Source organism: Dendrobates tinctorius, unplaced genomic scaffold (assembly GCF_039654945.1).
Source record: "Dendrobates tinctorius isolate UK_male_01 unplaced genomic scaffold, ASM3965494v1 ptg000103l, whole genome shotgun sequence".
Lineage (NCBI taxonomy): Eukaryota > Metazoa > Chordata > Amphibia > Anura > Dendrobatidae > Dendrobates > Dendrobates tinctorius.
Window position 1 is genome coordinate 22204062 of NW_027361771.1, and position 20221 is coordinate 22224282.

Sequence of the window (20221 nt, forward strand, 5' to 3'; positions counted from 1 at the left end):
GAATTGGGATATTTATTAGTACACTGTTTTGTTGTTTAAGGTATTGATTGGCACATCTATGCGTTTGAATTGATCCTAGGCTTGTAAATTTGAGGCGGCTATTTTCGTTATGGCTGACTGAAGGAGCGTAAGAGACTTCCAATTATTGGCTATTATATTAAGCGACATCTATGTTTTATTTTATCGTATTTTTTGATTAGTTGTAGCGTTCTAAATACATTTTTTGTTGTTTGGAACGCAGTTTGTGCTCCATACCGCTTTAGCCTCATACACTTCCGGTCCTTGGAACGCAAGATGCGGTCCACTTGATTTTTTTCTGTAACATGTGACCAGAAGTGTGTATGACAGTGCCCTTGAGTACACTTCCTTTATTTGGAATGCACTTGGCGCTCCAACCCGCCCCATTCTGATGCACTTCCAGGATTTGGAACACACGATGCGTTCCATAGGACTCCATTCTAATACATGTACCGGAAGTGACGCCTCATCTCTATCACAGGGAATCTTTAAATTATGGCGTTATACGCGCATGGAACATGCCGCGCACTGCATTGCTTTTTCGGCCTGGGGGTGATAAGACCTCAATTGTGGACCCCTGATGAACCCTCAACAATCTAGAGGGGGAAACATGTCGGGTTTTCCTTTCATCTATGGCTGATAAGTATTGGTCTTTGTTTATACATCTATGGCTGACAGACCTATTGTTTGTTGTAACATGTTTACTTTTGAGATTATTTTTGGGTGAGAAGTATTAGGGTCCCGTCACACTAAACGATGCACCAGCGGTCCCGACAACGATACGACCTTGTCAGGATCGCTGGTGCCTTGCTACATGATCGCTGGTAAGCTGTCAAACAGGCAGATTTCACCAGTGATCAGGACCAGTGAGGACGCTGGTATCCAAGTTAAATATCGGGTAACTAAGAGAGCGCGTCGCTTAGTTACCCGCTGTGTACCTTGGATACCTGCGTGCTCGCGCTAGGAGCTGGTATCCAAGGTAAATATCGGGTAACTAGGCGCGTGTCACTTAGTTACCCACTGTGTACCTTGGATACCAGCTCCCAGCGCGAGCACGCAGGTATCCAAGGTACACAGCGGGTAACTAAGCGACGCGCGCGCTTAGTTACCCGATATTTACCTTGGATACCAGCTCCCAGCGACTGCTTACAGCGCTGGGAGCTCGCTGATCGTTGGTCTCCCGCTGCCACACGCGATGCGTGCTGGCCAGCAAGAGACCAACGATCAAAAAATGGCCCAGGACATTCCTGCACGATTAGCGATACCCGGCGGGGGGGCCGGTCACTGATGCATGTCACACATACCGAGATCGCTGGCGAGCTCGCTGTTGCATCACAAAATCAGCGATCTCGCTAGCAATCTCGCTGTGTGTGACGGGGCCTTTAGCCTCATCTGACCATGGTGTATTAAGCACATTTAAATTGTTTCAACATATGTGCTTTTCAGATGGATTATTATATCCTGATGTATTATGAATCTGTAATTTTTTGCTTTGCTATGACCGATTAATATACCTTGTGGACTCCATTTACGTTGTATTTATCTGGGGGGAAAAGTGACTTGTTGTGTGCTGTTTATTAAGTTTAATATAGGAATAAAAGGTGTTTCTAAATACTGTAGTTTATCAACTGAAGTAATAGATCCCTCTGTATACGGTTTTCTTGAGGCATATATTTTGTCAGCCATTTTTTGCTGTGGGTATTTACCCTATGGTCTGTCTTTTTGCAGCATACAAACATTTTTCTACTACGAGATAAGTTTATTCTGCTGCATTTTCAGCATTTTTTACTGCAAGATAAGTCTATGATATTGTAATATTTTTGTCTTCGAGATAAGTTTACAGCACTTTAGTACTTTTCCAAATGAGACAACTTATGTCTCCCCACTAGGGGCTTTTTTTTCGGGTGTTTATGTATGTGTCTGTGTGTGTGTTTTTTTTTTTGTGTATTCCACCTTTTGGTGTTTAGGGTGGTCTAGGGTTCTCTAGTGCTACCAACATTGAGCAGGGGCGCCAAATCGTCAACAACTAGGGTGCCAACCTCTGCAGTCAGGTAGGGCCTTTGTTAGGGCCCACTAGGGTGAGTTTAGTTTTCCCCCTCTTTAACGTATTTACCTAGACATTTGTATTGGGTACTTGTTTTGACCCTAACCCTCTTTTTGGATAATCTAGTATGATGTTTTAATTATTGAATTAAAAGGTATTTTTAGGGGTTATTTTTTCTGCTTTCTTGGTTTGATTTTTGAGTTTTTGATCCCAATATTTTTCTAGAGGTTGTGTACTGTAAAATCACATTGACAGGTCAGATTACCATAGATAGAATAGATATATATACATAGATATATACTGTAGATGTCATTGACACACACATATATACATATTACATAGATAGAAGAAAAGCCGGCAATTCATCTGCCGTGTACAGTGAAATCACTGCAGGAGCCGACAGGATAGAAGAGATGGATTACATACAGTAAATACAAATAGCATAGGTAGATATATAGATGTCAGTTCCAAATACAGGTAGTACAGTTTGTGTGCAGCTTACTGTACATGTATTTAATTATATATATATCTTTATTTATAGGTTTGAATTAATACTGCACCTTATAGTTGTCTCTAAGGCTACTTTCACACATCCGTTTTTTGCCGTCAGGCGCGATCCGACGTGTTTTTAAAAAAATGGATCCGGGTTTTTTTCTCATCGAGTAGCACATGCGCCAGATCGCGCCACATGTGCTTGCGTTTCGTCCGTTTTTTTCCAAATCCGTCTACAATTTGGTTTCTGGCGGCCGGACACAACGCGTCTTGTAATGTTTTTTTGGTCCGGTGAAAAAAGCGTACAGCCACGGATGCGGCGCTACCGGCTCTTGGGTACAATGCAAGTCAATGGACAAATCCGGCCACCGGATCCGTCTTGTGCCTGAACTGGCAACCGCATTCAGTTTTTCTCCATGCCCAGTCTCTCTCTCTCTCATGTATTTGACACGGCTTCTCCTATTATATGAAAATGTTATTCACATTGTATGTAGGGTTATACGCTTACTGTATCTTTCATGTATGACGAAGGCATGGGATAAACGTACCCTCTCCTCAAATATGTGCATGATATATTTACACTCTCCATGAGTCCAAATGTCCTCCTGGCCACCTGCAAGAGAACATTCAATGACTCTGGTGGTGACATAGTGAAAGAACAGCATTGGATCTGATCTTATTACATGCAAATGTCTCGGAACAGAATTACATACTACTGTTACAATGTACTCGTGAGACAGAGGCCTTCAAAACATACGTTCCAATCATATGGCACACACTGAAACAAAAAGAGTCCTAAAAACAAAAACAGCCCAACCCAGTTGGTCCCTGGTTACTTTAAACCATTTGCTGTCTTCCTATATTCACCAATGGTGTCGAAAATATCTGGTGCAACTGGAAAAGTAACATTCTGACCACAAAATATTTTCAGCCAAGGTAACAATCTATTTTGTACATTTCCCTGTTGGTCGGTATGGAATATAATGGCCACTGTTTTAGGATTTTGCTTATATCATTAACAGGTAGTAGAAGAAAAAATATTATCACCATGTCTCAAAGTACCAGAAATATTTGAACTTCCTGCTGAATTCAAGTCACCTTAAACTGCACGTGTGATTCCAGACTTACTCAAAATGATACTACCATTTAGATTAGTGCAGATCAGGAGACAAAGGACTTTGTAGGTATGATTTAACAACACAGGTCAAAGTAGAACGTGTATCCATTTTTTTTTTTCCATTGAATAAGTCTGCAAAAAAAGAACACATGAAAAGGCATTGATTGTAATGGGTCCAGATCGTCATCTATCCAGAAAAGTAACAGCACATGTACCCAAAAAAATTATTTGTGATAGAGCTTTAAGAGTTCAAAAAACACCCCATACATTGCCCTAATAACACTCACATACAATGTCAGTATAGTATTACCCTATAGATCAGTGCAGAGAAGGAGACAGTGAGGCCTGCGTGGGTATGGTTTGGGCCTGTTTCACATTTCAGTTATTTGATATCAGTCAAAATCCACCAGGTTGTGAAAAAAACGGATCCGTTACCGTTGTGACACAAACGGATGCCACCAGATCCGTTTTTTGACCGTCCGCTTTAGCAGGTAGTGACCGAAATTTAAAGGAAAACGAGTCTGGGGAAAAAAAGGAGAGAGAGAGAGAGAATTTTTCGCCGATCCCCATGGTTAAAATGTTTCCCGGAGCAAAGCTTCCAGGCATGTGCACTTAAAAATTGCGGACCGTCAAGCAAAAAAAAGTTTCAGGGTCCGTCTGTTCCGCCCGGGAACCGCTAAAATTCTCACGGATCCGTCAAAAAACGGAACCAATGGACGAACGTCAGTCAACATCCGCAACTAATGAAAGTCTATGGGGGAAAAAAAGCGGATCTACCAAAAAAGGGGCGGATCCGTTTTTTTCACAAAGTGGCGGATTTTGACTGATGTCAAAAAACAGAAATGTGAAACAGGCCTTACCAGCTTAATGTTCTACAGCAGAAGTGTGGAACTCCAAGGCCATGGGCTCTTTACATTTCCTCCAGAACATGGGCAGATTTCTGTGGACCGCAGTCCTTGGGTAACCAGCCTTGTTTTTCCAGCCACCAGCCCTTTAATTCCTCCATAGACTGTGAGCATATGCATGAAGCATTCATTACTGAACACTACAGTGCATGCAACAAAGGATTGCGTCCTGACACTAGGAAGTTTTTTTTGGACAGAGTTAGCGCTTTCTGTGCTCCTATTCCATTCTTTTAATGAAGGCAGCAGTCAGTGTCTCCTATCTAATATATGCATCAGCCTATGTATCCTATCAGATGTATATACACCAGTCTCAGTGTCTCCTACGTGATGTAAACACACCAGTCCCAGTGTCTCCTATCTGTTGTATATGAAACAGAGCCTCATTATATTCTATGTGATGAATACAGCAGTCTCAGTATCTCCTGTGTGATGCATATACAGCAGTCTCAGTGTCTCTAATGTGATGCTTATACAGTAGTCTTGGTGTCTCCTATGTAATTTATATACAGTAGCCTAGGTGTCTCCTATGTGATGTATATACTGTAGTCTCGGTGTCTCCTAAGTGATGTGTGTACAGCAGAATTTCAGTGTATCCTATGTGATGTGCATAGCAGTCTCAGTGTTTCCTGTGTAATGCATAGACAGCAGTCTCAATTACTCCTATGTGATGCTTATACAGTAGTCTTGGTGTCTCCTATGTGATTTATATACATTAGCCTAGGTATCTCCTATGTGATGTATAGATGTATATACTGTAGTCTTGTTGTCTCCTAAGTGATGTGTATACAGCATAATCTCAGTGTATCCTATGTGATGTACACAGCAGTCTCAGTGTATCCTATATGATGTATACAGTAGTCTCAGTATCTCCTATGTGATTTATAAAGCAGTCTAAGTGTCAGAATCAGTGTGTCATATATAATGTATGCTACAGACCTCCCACTGCTTGAGTGCTAGATATGTTATGTGAGCATTGATGAATTTCCGACTTGAGGAAACATACTGTGTAATATGCATCTGTGTTCGGTAGATCTTACTGCAGTGAGAAGTTTGTTACAAAATTTAACATAACAAAGAGCGAACTGTACTGCAGACCGACTGACACAAACCTGTAGCAGCAGGTTTGTATCATCACTAACCATCTAACATCACACACCACAACAAAGAGAAGAAGTTCCAGCCAGCACATTAGGGCAGTGTTAATTAAATGTTTGACCAAATGTAGCTGGATAATTAATTAATAATATTTTTATGGCTTACATTGAGGTTTTAAATATTTAAATGGCACTTGACAGAACAAAAGTTTCCAAGCCCTCTTCTACAGCCCCTGTGTATCACAGCACATTGCATACTGCAGAATGAGTTGGCAGTAAAATCCATCAGTATTCTTGTTCTGATGGCAGGTTCTGTTACTTATATCTCTCTTCTCCTGAGCTATCTTCAAAGTTGATTCATCAGAGTTTACCTTTAAGTTACTCATAAATTAGCTTACTAAATAGTTCAGTAGCAGAAAGATAAACGTTTCAGACACAGCCATAAGATGGAACTCAATGACAGATTAGCATGCTAACATTTTCTGCAGTTCTCATACCTAATGTAATAAATAGAGGCTGTAAGAGGTCCTGTAAGAAGTATTTCAGGGTCCTGGAGTGCCCTAGCCAGTCGCCAGACCTGAACCCAAAAGAACATTTTTGAGGGAGCTGAAACTCATTGTTGTCCAGCGACAGCCCTGAAACCTGAAAGATCTGGATAAGATTTGTATAGAGGAGTGGGCCAAAATCCCTGCTGCAGTGTTTGCAAACTTGGTCAAGAACTACAGGAAACGTCTGACCTCTGTAATTGCAAAGGTTCCTGTACAAAATATTAAGATCTCTTTTTATATTGTATCAAATACTTATTTTATGCAATAAAAGGCAAATCAATTATGCAAAAATCATACAATGTGATTTTGTTTTTTATTCTTAGATTCTGTCTCTCACGGTTGAAGTGTACCCACGATAAAAATTACAGACCTCTCCATTCTTTGTAGGTGGGAAAACGTGCAAAATCGGTAGTGTATCAAATACTTTTTTTCTCCACTGTATCAACACAGTTTATATTCTGCACTTCCTCTTGATATGCTTACCTCCTTTTCTGTAACCTTTTTTCTCTGGCTTCTCTGTGACTGTTGATGCTTCCCCCTCTCTCTACTCTTGGCATCTGTGCAGAGTAACCTACAGACAGTGTCAGAACGGCGCCATTATACTGATTACAATGATACCTTGGTTGATGAAATCTGTCTTGTGGTTGTTGTTTAATCTTTATTTTCAGTTTTAAGTTAATGATATGCTCGTGCTCCGGGGCAGCCTGTGGGGGGACTTCATGTGGTGCTCTGATTAGGTATTAATGTGTATGGCTTCTGACAGGTCACTGAACCCTCAGTGACCTGCCACCTAGTTTACATAATGAATATTATATATATACCGTATATAGCTTGCAAAAAACCCCACATCCTTCTGCAGGCAGCCTGATCGCATATGTACTGTATATATAATTAATTTGTTTGATAGTCCTGATATTCATAGAAAAAAATCAGTTTGAAAATGGCACCGGCCGCAACTGTGCAGTAGCAGCTATTGGTGATCCGATAGCTGTTACTGCTCAGGGGGCACCATCTTGCTAGAGAAAAAAAAATGTTCCTCCTCCAAGATGGCGCCAGCAGCGTTTGTGCAGTAGCAGCTATTGGTGTATCGTGAACACCAATAGCTGTTTTTGCGGAGGCGCCGGTGGTGCTATCTTGCTACAGATGAAAAAGATGTCCTCCTCCAAGATGGTGCTGCCATATACCGGCGATCGTCATTAGCTGCTACTGCACAGGCGCTGACAGCACCATCTTCGAGGAGGAATTTTTTTTTTCTCTAGCAAGTTAGCACCACCGGTGCCTGCGCAGTAGCAGCTATCAGATCACCTCTATATACTCCGTTAGCTGCTATTGCACAGGCGCCATTTTCAAATGGATTTTTTTTAAGAATATCAGAACTACATCAAATTAATTATATACACAGTACATATATAGAATCATAGAATCATAGAATCGTAGAGTTGGAAGGGACCTCCTGGGCCATCTGGTCCAACCCCCTGCTCAAAGCAGGATTCGCTAAATCATCCCAGTCAGATGTCTGTCCAGCCTCTGTTTGAAGACTTCCATTGAAGGAGAACTCACCACTTCTCGTGGCAGCCTGTTCCACTCATTGATCACTCTAACTGTCAAAAAGTTTTTTCTAATATCTAATCTGTGTCTCCTCCCATTCAGTTTCATCCCATTGCTTCTAGTCTTTCCTTGTGCAAATGAGAATAAAGTTGATCCTTCTACAATGTGACAGCCCTTTAGATATTTGTAGACAGCTATTAAGTCTCCTCTCAGTCTTCTCTTTTGCAAACTAAACATTCCCAAATCCTGCAACCTTTCCTCATAAGACAGGGTTTGCAGACCGGTCACCATTCTGGTCGCTCTTTTCTGAACTTGCTCCAGTTTGTTGATGTCTTTTTTAAAATGTGGTGCCCAAAACTGGACACAATATTCCAGATGAGGTCTGACCAAAGAGGAGTAGAGGGAAATAATGACTTCACGTGATCTAGACTGTATGCTTCTGTTAATACATCCTAGAATTGCATTTGCCTTTTTTGCTGCTGCATCACACTGTTGACTCATATTCAGTCTGTGATCTATTAGTATACCCAAGTCTTTTTCACATGTGCTGTCACTTAGCCCTATTCCTCCCATTCTATATATGCTTTTTCCATTTTTATTGCCCAGATGTAGTACTTTGCATTTCTCCCTGTTAAAAACCATTCTGTTAGTTGCTGCCCACTTCTCCAGTTTATTTAAATCTTTTTGAATCCTCTCTCTCTCTTCTCTAGTATTAGCTATCCCTCCTAGCTTTGTGTGATCAGGCTGCATCACAGGTGTGATAATATTCATTATGTAAACTAGGGGGCAGGTCTGTGAGTGACCTGTCAGAAGCCATACACTTGAATATAAAGGCAGAGCACCACATAAAGACCCCTCACAGGCCAGTCCCGAAGCATGAGCATATCATTAACTCAAAACTGAAAATAAAGATTAAACAACAACCACAAGATGGATTTCATCAACCAAGGTATCATTTTAATTAGTATAACGGTGCCGACCTGCAGGGCCGCCATCAGGGCATTACTGCCCTTAATGTTGTATGGGGCCCGGTGAACAGCAGTACAGAAGGGGGCCCACAGGTCAGGGGCCCCGCTCCTGTGCTTCTAGTCATCGGGCCCCAAGTGCTGTGCGCTGCAGCCGGGCCTGCGGCACACACATCAACAGAACCGCCACAGCGGCCGACATCAGAGCTACAGAAGTGGAAGAGCTGAAGGACCTGTGGTGATGTCATCATTATCACAGGCCTTCATCATTTATCAGCTTCGCCCCCTGATGACATGATGATGACGTCACCACAGATCCTTCAGCTCACACAGCAGCAGCTGCATCTTCAGCCGCAGGAGCACGGCCAGGTAAGAAGTTTTTATTTTATTTTATTATTAAAAGCGGCAATATGTTTCCCTGGCAGGCTGGAGACACATGGACCATGTGCAGAATCGAGACACACAGGAGCAGAATGGAGACAAGGGGCAGATTGGAGACACACAGGGGCAGATTGGAGATGGAGACACACAGGGGCAGAATGGAGACTCAGGGGTAGATTGGAGGCACATAGGGGCAGATTGGAGACACGAGGGCAGAATGGAGACATGAGGGCAGGAATGGAGACAAGGGGCAGAATGGAGACAAGGGACAGATTGGAGACACGGGGGCTGGACTGGAGACACAGAGGGGCAGATTGGAGACACGGGGCAGGATTAGAGACACATGGGGCAGAATGGAGACACGGGGCAGAATGGAGACATGGGAGCAGAATGGAGACACGGGAGCAGAATGGAGACACGGGGCAGGAATGGTGATGGGGCAGAATGGAGACACGGAGCAGAATGCAGACACGAAGGCAGAATGGAGACACAGGGCAGAATGGAGACATACAGGGGCAATATGGAGACACGGGGGCAGAATAGCGACACACAGGGGCAGAATGGGAGATAAGGGGCAGATTGGAGACACACAGGGGCAGATTGGAGAAACACATGGGCAGAATGGAGACATGGCGCAGAATGGAGACGCACAGGAGAAGAGTGGAGACATGGGGGCAGAATGGAGACATGGGAGCAGAATGGAGACATGGAGGGCAGAATGGAGACATGGGGGGCAGAATGGAGACATGGGGGGCAGAATGGAGACACGGGGGCAGGATTGGAGACACACAGGGGCAGAATGGGAGACAAGGGGCAGGTTGGAGACAAGGGGCAGGTTGGAGACAAGGGGCAGGATGGAGACACGGGGGCAGGATGGGAGACGCATGGTGCAGGATCATGGTGCAAGATGGAGACACATGGTGCAGGATCATGGGGCAGGATGGATAAGATGGAGACAGATGGGGCAGAATCATGGGACAGATGGGACAGGATAGGGAGATCATATGGGGCAGGATGGGACATCACATGGGGGCAGAATGAATAATCATGAGGGCAGGATGGGAGAACATATGGCTGGAGTCAGGAATGAGACACACGGGTGCCAGGATGGGGGATAATATTACCATAGGGGCTAATTAAGTGATATTATTACTGCAGTGATTTATTTATTTTATTTTTAGAGGCTACTGTTTTAAATGGGGGAAGCGGTCCTGTTACTGTGAAGAGCGACACTATGTCGCCTTTTTTCTTCATCTGGTGTAGTTTAGAATTTGGGAAAAAATTAAGTAATATGTTCTGCAAGCTGTGCTCTAGGTAACTGTGTTATTTCCTGCAGAGATGAACCCTGGCTGGAAGAAGTGATGGTGGTCTGTGCTGGATGAAAGATGAAAAGCCAAGATGAAGGACTTCACCTAGAGACGTCACTGGTGAGTCAGTGCTGTTGTGAATTTGCTTTCTGGCCTCCCTCTGGTTATTACTGAAGGTAGTGGAGCTGGTCAGGTTGACAGAGGGGTTGCGAGTTCTCTTTCTGGGCTCCCTCTGGTGGTTACTGGAGGTAATGGAGCTGATCTGATTGACAGAGGCTTGCCACCTGATAATGAGGATGACGATTGGAGAGCTGGGGTTTCAGATTGGGATTTAAGACAGCTGACTCCCTCTATCCCTGCTGGTGATTTTCTTCCTGTGCCTCCTGTTGTCTGATGTCTCCAGCTCTGTCCCTGCATGTTCAGCTAAGTGGTTCATTTGCTTTTCTGTTTGCATTTGATCTGGTTTTGTCTATCTCTGTTTTGTGCGGGTCAGCCAGCTCCGGCTGGGGCTGTGCTGAATCACCGCCCATATGTTACGGCTTGTGCCAGTTTGCTTTGTCCCCCATTAGATTGGTCTCTTTTTGCTCTGCTTTCAGAATATACCAGAGTGCTGATATAGTGGGGGCGAAGTCGTGCGACTTCAGTGTTTTTTTGCATCAGACGTGTTGGACTTTTTGCAGGGTTTTTTGCGTGATTGCAGACAGTGTCTTTTCTTTCCTGTCCTGTCTAGTCAGTGTGGGCCCCATCATTTGCTCAGTCTATTTTCCTGCCTGCATTTGTGTTTTCATCTTGTCTCACCGACAATATATGTTTGGGGCTATCTATTCCTTTGGGGTCTTCTCTGGGGCAGTTTAGATTGCCCCTTTCTTGCTTTAGGCTTAGTTAGCTCTCCAGCTGTGCCGAGGTGTCTAGGATCATTGTAGGTACGCTCCACAGCTACTGCTAGTTGTGTGGATAGGATCAGGGGTCTGCAATCCGCTTAGTTACCAACCTCTCTGGTTTTCTGTGGCTTAGCCTGGGCCTGCTATCCTCCTCAGTGACCCATTCATAACACAGTGCATTATCTGTACACTGACATTATACACTGTATACTTATATACAGTGGTCCTGTGTACAATCTCTCCAGTGATCACTGTACAGATCTCCTGTGTGTAATGGCATTTATGGTGATATTAGTATTGTGGGGTTTTTTTTAATAATGATCAGTATTGCAGTATTCAGTCTCTATGTGGTGGTAATATGTTGTTCGGCAATTGTGTGGCAGTATTTGTTCCTTGTATGTGCTATTACTCGGTCACTGTGTGGTGGTAATATGTGGTCTGGTCATGGTGCGGTGGTATTTGTCCCTTGTATGTGATATTATTGGGTCATTGTGGTGGTAATATGTGGTCTGGTCATGGTGTGGTGGTATTTGTCCCTTGTATGTGGTATTATAGGTCACTATGTGGTGGTAATATGGTGTCTGGACATGGACTTGTGGTATTTACTCCTTGTATGTGATATTATTGGTCATTTTAAAAATTGAAAAATAAATAAAAATATGCCTAAATTGTATTGGATATTTTAATAAATGATTAATAGGATAGAGTAGAGCTCGGCCAAAAGAGTCTACCTTGTCGTGGTGGCAGCTTAAAAAAATATTTTGGCCAAAACAAAAGCTGCTGACTTTATGTGTGATCTGGTGATGGGAACTGTTAATGTGTGATTGGTGAGAAGTGGAGTTTTTCCAAGAGAGAGCGGTGGGACTGTGGACAGTTTGAGGGGTGGAGGTGGGGCTGGGGTGTAGCCTGGGCGAAGTCTCAAGGGGGCCAAAAAAATTTTGCCAGTATGGGGCCCCGAAATTCCTAGTGGCAGCCCTGCTGTCCTGACAGTGTCTGCAGGCTACTGTGCACAATCCTGCTGACAGGTTCCCTTTAAATTAGTGACAAAATGTACAATTGGTAGAGAGAGATTGAACTTGATGGACCTAGGTCTTTTTTCAAACTATGTACCAATGTCATACTGCAGTACTAGCACATTAACAGCATTTTTTAATCCTTGACACACAGCAACTGGAGCAGTCTAATACTCATCTATTTTAATTTTTCAACTGACACACAAGCATTGGATTCAGAATTTTTCTTCAGAGAAATTGTGCTTCCTAGTATGTGAGACGGACAATCCATAAGTGATATTTTTTGCATTTCTTCTGCCTTGTTTTGTATATATTAAAAACAAATAAAAACCCTCCACTTTCAGAAATGTAAACCTCACAAAGTGTGGAAGCTGTAAAGAAATATACTTTTTTTCACACTTCCTTGTTGTCATAGTCAAATATTAGACTATTACTATTCATTACCATTCATTTAGACAGAAAGATATAGGTCATTTGGTCATTAATAAAGCTGTCTTTGTACATGATTGTGGGGGTGATCACATCATACATCGCACAGAGCTGCCCCCCTAGAGAGCTGGACGTTATACACTGCTCGGTGCCCCCCACATCACAGGGTACAGTGCGCCCTCTCCCCTCCCCCACACTAGGGGGACGCTGCTCCGGATCCCACCGGCCGGAGGATGCTGCTCTGCTCATCAGTGACCTTCAGCCTCTCCTGTAGGTGACAGTGACGGAGCGGTGACGTCACGGGAGGACGTGCACAGTAAAAGCTCCGAGAGGCAGCGAGGAGAGCGGAGAGGAGCGGCTGCACGGACTACAGGTGCCCGGGGAGAGGAGCGGCTGTACCAGTACAGGTGCCCGCGGAGAGGAGCGGCTGCCCCAGTACAGGTGCCCGCGGAGAGGAGCGGCTGCACGGACTACAGGTGCCCGGGGAGAGGAGCGGCTGTACCAGTACAGGTGCCCGGGGAGAGGAGCGGCAGCCCCAGTACAGGTGCCCGCGGAGAGGAGCGGCTGCCCCAGTACAGGTGCCCGCGGAGAGGAGCGGCTGCCCCAGTACAGGTGCCCGCGGAGAGGAGCGGCTGCACGGACTACAGGTGCCCGGGGAGAGGAGCGGCTGTACCAGTACAGGTGCCCGCGGAGAGGAGCGGCTGCCCCAGTACAGGTGCCCGCGGAGAGGAGCGGCTGCACGGACTACAGGTGCCCGGGGAGAGGAGCGGCTGTACCAGTACAGGTGCCCGCGGAGAGGAGCGGCTGCCCCAGTACAGGTGCCCGCGGAGAGGAGCGGCTGCACGGACTACAGGTGCCCGGGGAGAGGAGCGGCTGCCCCAGTACAGGTGCCCGCGGAGAGGGGAGGCTGCCCCAGTACAGGTGCCCGCGGAGAGGAGCGGCTGCCCCAGTACAGGTGCCCGGGGAGAGGGGAGGCTGCCCCAGTACAGGTGCCCGCGGAGAGGAGCGGCTGCCCCAGTACAGGTGCCCGCGGAGAGGAGCGGCTGCCCCAGTACAGGTGCCCGTGGAGAGGAGCAGCTGCCCCAGTACAGGTGCCCGCGGAGAGGAGCGGCTGCACGGACTACAGGTGCCCGGGGAGAGGAGCGGCTGCCCCAGTACAGGCGCCCGGGGAGAGGGGAGGCTGCCCCAGTACAGGTGCCCGCGGAGAGGAGCGGCTGCCCCAGTACAGGTGCCCGGGGAGAGGGGAGGCTGCCCCAGTACAGGTGCCCGCGGAGAGGAGCGGCTGCCCCAGTACAGGTGCCCGCGGAGAGGAGCGGCTGCACGGACTACAGGTGCCCGGGGAGAGGAGCGGCTGCCCCAGTACAGGTGCCCGCGGAGAGGAGCGGCTGCCCCAGTACAGGTGCCCGCGGAGAGGTGCGGCTGCCCCAGTACAGGTGCCCGCGGAGAGGAGCGGCTGCACGGACTACAGGTGCCCGGGGAGAGGAGCGGCTGCCCCAGTACAGGTGCCCGCGGAGAGGAGCGGCTGCCCCAGTACAGGCGCCCGGGGAGAGGGGAGGCTACCCCAGTACAGGTGCCCGCGGAGAGGAGCGGCTGCCCCAGTACAGGTGCCCGCGGAGAGGAGCGGCTGCCCCAGTACAGGTGCCCGCGGAGAGGAGCGGCTGCCCCAGTACAGGTGCCCGCGGAGAGGAGCGGCTGCACGGACTACAGGTGCCCGGGGAGAGGAGCGGCTGCCCCAGTACAGGTGCCCGGGGAGAGGAGCGGCTGCCCCAGTACAGGTGCCTGCGGAGAGGAGCGGCTGCCCCAGTACAGGTGCCCGCGGAGAGGAGCGGCTGCACGGACTACAGGTGCCCGGGGAGAGGAGCGGCTGCCCCAGTACAGGCGCCCGGGGAGAGGGGAGGCTGCCCCAGTACAGGTGCCCGCGGAGAGGAGCAGCTGCCCCAGTACAGGTGCCCGCGGAGAGGAGCGGCTGCCCCAGTACAGGTGCCCGCGGAGAGGAGCGGCTGCACGGACTACAGGTGCCCGGGGAGAGGAGCGGCTGCCCCAGTACAGGTGCCCGCGGAGAGGAGCGGCTGCCCCAGTACAGGCGCCCGGGGAGAGGGGAGGCTACCCCAGTACAGGTGCCCGCGGAGAGGAGCGGCTGCCCCAGTACAGGTGCCCGCGGAGAGGAGCAGCTGCCCCAGTACAGGTGCCCGCGGAGAGGAGCGGCTGCCCCAGTACAGGTGCCCGCGGAGAGGAGCGGCTGCACGGACTACAGGTGCCCGGGGAGAGGAGCGGCTGCCCCAGTACAGGTGCCCGCGGAGAGGAGCGGCTGCCCCAGTACAGGTGCCCGGGGAGAGGAGCGGCTGCCCCAGTACAGGTGCCCGCGGAGAGGAGCGGCTGCCCCAGTACAGGTGCCCGGGGAGAGGAGCGGCTGCCCCAGTACAGGTGCCCGCGGAGAGGAGCGGCTGCCCCAGTACAGGTGCCCGCGGAGAGGAGCGGCTGCCCCAGTACAGGTGCCCGGGGAGAGGGGAGGCTGCCCCAGTACAGGTGCCCGCGGAGAGGAGCGGCTGCCCCAGTACAGGTGCCCGCGGAGAGGAGCGGCTGCACGGACTACAGGTGCCCGGGGAGAGGAGCGGCTGCCCCAGTACAGGTGCCCGCGGAGAGGAGCGGCTGCCCCAGTACAGGTGCCCGCGGAGAGGTGCGGCTGCCCCAGTACAGGTGCCCGCGGAGAGGAGCGGCTGCACGGACTACAGGTGCCCGGGGAGAGGAGCGGCTGCCCCAGTACAGGTGCCCGCGGAGAGGAGCGGCTGCCCCAGTACAGGCGCCCGGGGAGAGGGGAGGCTACCCCAGTACAGGTGCCCGCGGAGAGGAGCGGCTGCCCCAGTACAGGTGCCCGCGGAGAGGAGCGGCTGCCCCAGTACAGGTGCCCGCGGAGAGGAGCGGCTGCCCCAGTACAGGTGCCCGCGGAGAGGAGCGGCTGCACGGACTACAGGTGCCCGGGGAGAGGAGCGGCTGCCCCAGTACAGGTGCCCGGGGAGAGGAGCGGCTGCCCCAGTACAGGTGCCCGCGGAGAGGAGCGGCTGCCCCAGTACAGGTGCCCGCGGAGAGGAGCGGCTGCACGGACTACAGGTGCCCGGGGAGAGGAGCGGCTGCCCCAGTACAGGCGCCCGGGGAGAGGGGAGGCTGCCCCAGTACAGGTGCCCGCGGAGAGGAGCAGCTGCCCCAGTACAGGTGCCCGCGGAGAGGAGCGGCTGCCCCAGTACAGGTGCCCGCGGAGAGGAGCGGCTGCACGGACTACAGGTGCCCGGGGAGAGGAGCGGCTGCCCCAGTACAGGTGCCCGCGGAGAGGAGCGGCTGCCCCAGTACAGGCGCCCGGGGAGAGGGGAGGCTACCCCAGTACAGGTGCCCGCGGAGAGGAGCGGCTGCCCCAGTACAGGTGCCCGCGGAGAGGAGCAGCTGCCCCAGTACAGGTGCCCGCGGAGAGGAGCGGCTGCCCCAGTACAGGTGCCCGCGGAGAGGAGCGGCTGCACGGACTACAGGTGCCCGGGGAGAGGAGCGGCTGCCCCAGTACAGGTGCCCGCGGAGAGGAGCGGCTGCCCCAGTACAGGTGCCCGGGGAGAGGAGCGGCTGCCCCAGTACAGGTGCCCGCGGAGAGGAGCGGCTGCCCCAGTACAGGTGCCCGGGGAGAGGAGCGGCTGCCCCAGTACAGGTGCCCGCGGAGAGGAGCGGCTGCCCCAGTACAGGTGCCCGCGGAGAGGAGCGGCTGCACGGACTACAGGTGCCCGGGGAGAGGAGCGGCTGCCCCAGTACAGGCGCCCGGGGAGAGGGGAGGCTGCCCCAGTACAGGTGCCCGCGGAGAGGAGCGGCTGCCCCAGTACAGGTGCCCGCGGAGAGGAGCAGCTGCCCCAGTACAGGTGCCCGCGGAGAGGAGCGGCTGCCCCAGTACAGGCGCCCGGGGAGAGGGGAGGCTGCCCCAGTACAGGTGCCCGCGGAGAGGAGCGGCTGCCCCAGTACAGGTGCCCGGGGAGAGGGGAGGCTGCCCCAGTACAGGTGCCCGCGGAGAGGAGCGGCTGCCCCAGTACAGGTGCCCGCGGAGAGGAGCGGCTGCACGGACTACAGGTGCCCGGGGAGAGGAGCGGCTGCCCCAGTACAGGTGCCCGCGGAGAGGGGAGGCTGCCCCAGTACAGGTGCCCGCGGAGAGGAGCGGCTGCCCCAGTACAGGTGCCCGGGGAGAGGGGAGGCTGCCCCAGTACAGGTGCCCGCGGAGAGGAGCGGCTGCCCCAGTACAGGTGCCCGCGGAGAGGAGCGGCTGCACGGACTACAGGTGCCCGGGGAGAGGAGCGGCTGCCCCAGTACAGGTGCCCGCGGAGAGGGGAGGCTGCCCCAGTACAGGTGCCCGCGGAGAGGAGCGGCTGCCCCAGTACAGGTGCCCGGGGAGAGGGGAGGCTGCCCCAGTACAGGTGCCCGCGGAGAGGAGCGGCTGCCCCAGTACAGGTGCCCGCGGAGAGGAGCGGCTGCACGGACTACAGGTGCCCGGGGAGAGGAGCGGCTGCCCCAGTACAGGCGCCCGGGGAGAGGGGAGGCTGCCCCAGTACAGGTGCCCGCGGAAAGGAGCGGCTGCCCCAGTACAGGTGCCCGGGGAGAGGGGAGGCTGCCCCAGTACAGGCGCCCGGGGAGAGGGGAGGCTGCCCCAGTACAGGTGCCCGGGGAGAGGAGCGGCTGTACCAGTACAGGTGCCCGCGGAGAGGAGCGGCTGCCCCAGTACAGGTGCCCGCGGAGAGGAGCGGCTGCACGGACTACAGGTGCCCGGGGAGAGGAGCGGCTGCCCCAGTACAGGCGCCCGGGGAGAGGGGAGGCTGCCCCAGTACAGGTGCCCGCGGAGAGGAGCGGCTGCCCCAGTACAGGTGCCCGGGGAGAGGGGAGGCTGCCCCAGTACAGGTGCCCGCGGAGAGGAGCGGCTGCCCCAGTACAGGTGCCCGCGGAGAGGAGCAGCTGCCCCAGTACAGGTGCCCGCGGAGAGGAGCGGCTGCCCCAGTACAGGTGCCCGCGGAGAGGAGCGGCTGCCCCAGTACAGGCGCCCGGGGAGAGGGGAGGCTGCCCCAGTACAGGTGCCCGCGGAGAGGAGCAGCTGCCCCAGTACAGGTGCCCGCGGAGAGGGGAGGCTGCCCCAGTACAGGTGCCCGCGGAGAGGAGCGGCTGCCCCAGTACAGGTGCCCGCGGAGAGGAGCGGCTGCCCCAGTACAGGTGCCCGCGGAGAGGAGCGGCTGCCCCAGTACAGGTGCCCGGGGAGAGGGGAGGCTGCCCCAGTACAGGTGCCCGCGGAGAGGAGCGGCTGCCCCAGTACAGGTGCCCGGGGAGAGGGGAGGCTGCCCCAGTACAGGTGCCCGCGGAGAGGAGCGGCTGCCCCAGTACAGGTGCCCGCGGAGAGGAGCAGCTGCCCCAGTACAGGTGCCCGCGGAGAGGAGCGGCTGCCCCAGTACAGGTGCCCGCGGAGAGGAGCGGCTGCCCCAGTACAGGCGCCCGGGGAGAGGGGAGGCTGCCCCAGTACAGGTGCCCGCGGAGAGGAGCAGCTGCCCCAGTACAGGCGCCCGGGGAGAGGGGAGGCTGCCCCAGTACAGGTGCCCGCGGAGAGGAGCGGCTGCCCCAGTACAGGTGCCCGCGGAGAGGAGCAGCTGCCCCAGTACAGGTGCCCGCGGAGAGGAGCGGCTGCCCCAGTACAGGTGCCCGCGGAGAGGAGCGGCTGCCCCAGTACAGGTGCCCGCGGAGAGGGGAGGCTGCCCCAGTACAGGTGCCCGCGGAGAGGAGCGGCTGCCCCAGTACAGGTGCCCGCGGAGAGGAGCGGCTGCCCCAGTACAGGTGCCCGCGGAGAGGAGCGGCTGCCCCAGTACAGGTGCCCGCGGAGAGGAGCGGCTGCCCCAGTACAGGTGCCCGCGGAGAGGAGCGGCTGCCCCAGTACAGGTGCCCGCGGAGAGGAGCGGCTGCCCCAGTACAGGTGCCCGCGGAGAGGGGAGGCTGCCCCAGTACAGGTGCCCGCGGAGAGGAGCGGCTGCCCCAGTACAGGTGCCCGCGGAGAGGAGCGGCTGCCCCAGTACAGGTGCCCGCGGAGAGGAGCGGCTGCCCCAGTACAGGCGCCCGGGGAGAGGGGAGGCTGCCCCAGTACAGGTGCCCGCGGAGAGGAGCGGCTGCCCCAGTACAGGTGCCCGGGGAGAGGGGAGGCTGCCCCAGTACAGGTGCCCGCGGAGAGGAGCGGCTGCCCCAGTACAGGTGCCCGCGGAGAGGAGCAGCTGCCCCAGTACAGGTGCCCGCGGAGAGGAGCGGCTGCCCCAGTACAGGTGCCCGCGGAGAGGAGCGGCTGCCCCAGTACAGGTGCCCGCGGAGAGGGGAGGCTGCCCCAGTACAGGTGCCCGCGGAGAGGAGCGGCTGCCCCAGTACAGGTGCCCACGGAGAGGAGCAGCTGCCCCAGTACAGGTGCCCGCGGAGAGGAGCGGCTGCCCCAGTACAGGTGCCCGCGGAGAGGAGCGGCTGCCCCAGTACAGGTGCCCGTGGAGAGGAGCGGCTGCCCCAGTACAGGTGCCCGCGGAGAGGAGCGGCTGCCCCAGTACAGGTGCCCGCGGAGAGGGGAGGCTGCCCCAGTACAGGTGCCCGCGGAGAGGGGAGGCTGCCCCAGTACAGGTGCCCGCGGAGAGGAGCGGCTGCCCCAGTACAGGTGCCCGCGGAGAGGAGCGGCTGCCCCAGTACAGGTGCCCGGGGAGAGGGGAGGCTGCCCCAGTACAGGTGCCCGCGGAGAGGAGCGGCTGCCCCAGTACAGGTGCCCGCGGAGAGGAGCAGCTGCCCCAGTACAGGTGCCCGCGGAGAGGAGCGGCTGCCCCAGTACAGGTGCCCGGGGAGAGGGGAGGCTGCCCCAGTACAGGTGCCCGGGGAGAGGAGCGGCTGCCCCAGTACAGGTGCCCGCGGAGAGGAGCGGCTGCCCCAGTACAGGTGCCCGTGGAGAGGAGCAGCTGCCCCAGTACAGGTGCCCGCGGAGAGGAGCGGCTGCACGGACTACAGGTGCCCGCGGGGAGGAGCGGCTGCCCCAGTACAGGTGCCCGCGGAGAGGGGAGGCTGCCCCAGTACAGGTGCCCGCGGAGAGGGGAGGCTGCCCCAGTACAGGTGCCCGGGGAGAGGGGAGGCTGCCCCAGTACAGGTGCCCGCGGAGAGGAGCGGCTGCCCCAGTACAGGTGCCCGCGGAGAGGAGCGGCTGCCCCAGTACAGGTGCCCGCGGAGAGGAGCAGCTGCCCCAGTACAGGTGCCCGCGGAGAGGAGCGGCTGCACGGACTACAGGTGCCCGCGGAGAGGAGCGGCTGCCCCAGTACAGGTGCCCGCGGAGAGGGGAGGCTGCCCCAGTACAGGTGCCCGCGGAGAGGAGCGGCTGCCCCAGTACAGGTGCCCGGGGAGAGGGGATGCTGCCCCAGTACAGGTGCCCGGGGAGAGGGGAGGCTGCCCCAGTACAGGTGCCCGCGG

The 20221-nt window shown here is 53.9% G+C and overlaps 1 protein-coding gene across 1 annotated transcript in view; it reads left to right on the plus strand.

Annotated features, from left to right (window-relative positions):
* The first annotated feature begins 19943 nt into the window (after positions 1-19943).
* SLC16A3 (solute carrier family 16 member 3) overlaps positions 19944-20221 on the plus strand; it is a 52436-nt gene continuing 52158 nt past the window's right edge. Inside the window, exon 1 of the mRNA XM_073588149.1 lies at positions 19944-20041. The gene's annotated coding sequence lies outside the window, so the exon portion shown is untranslated. The remainder of the gene's footprint in view (positions 20042-20221) is intronic.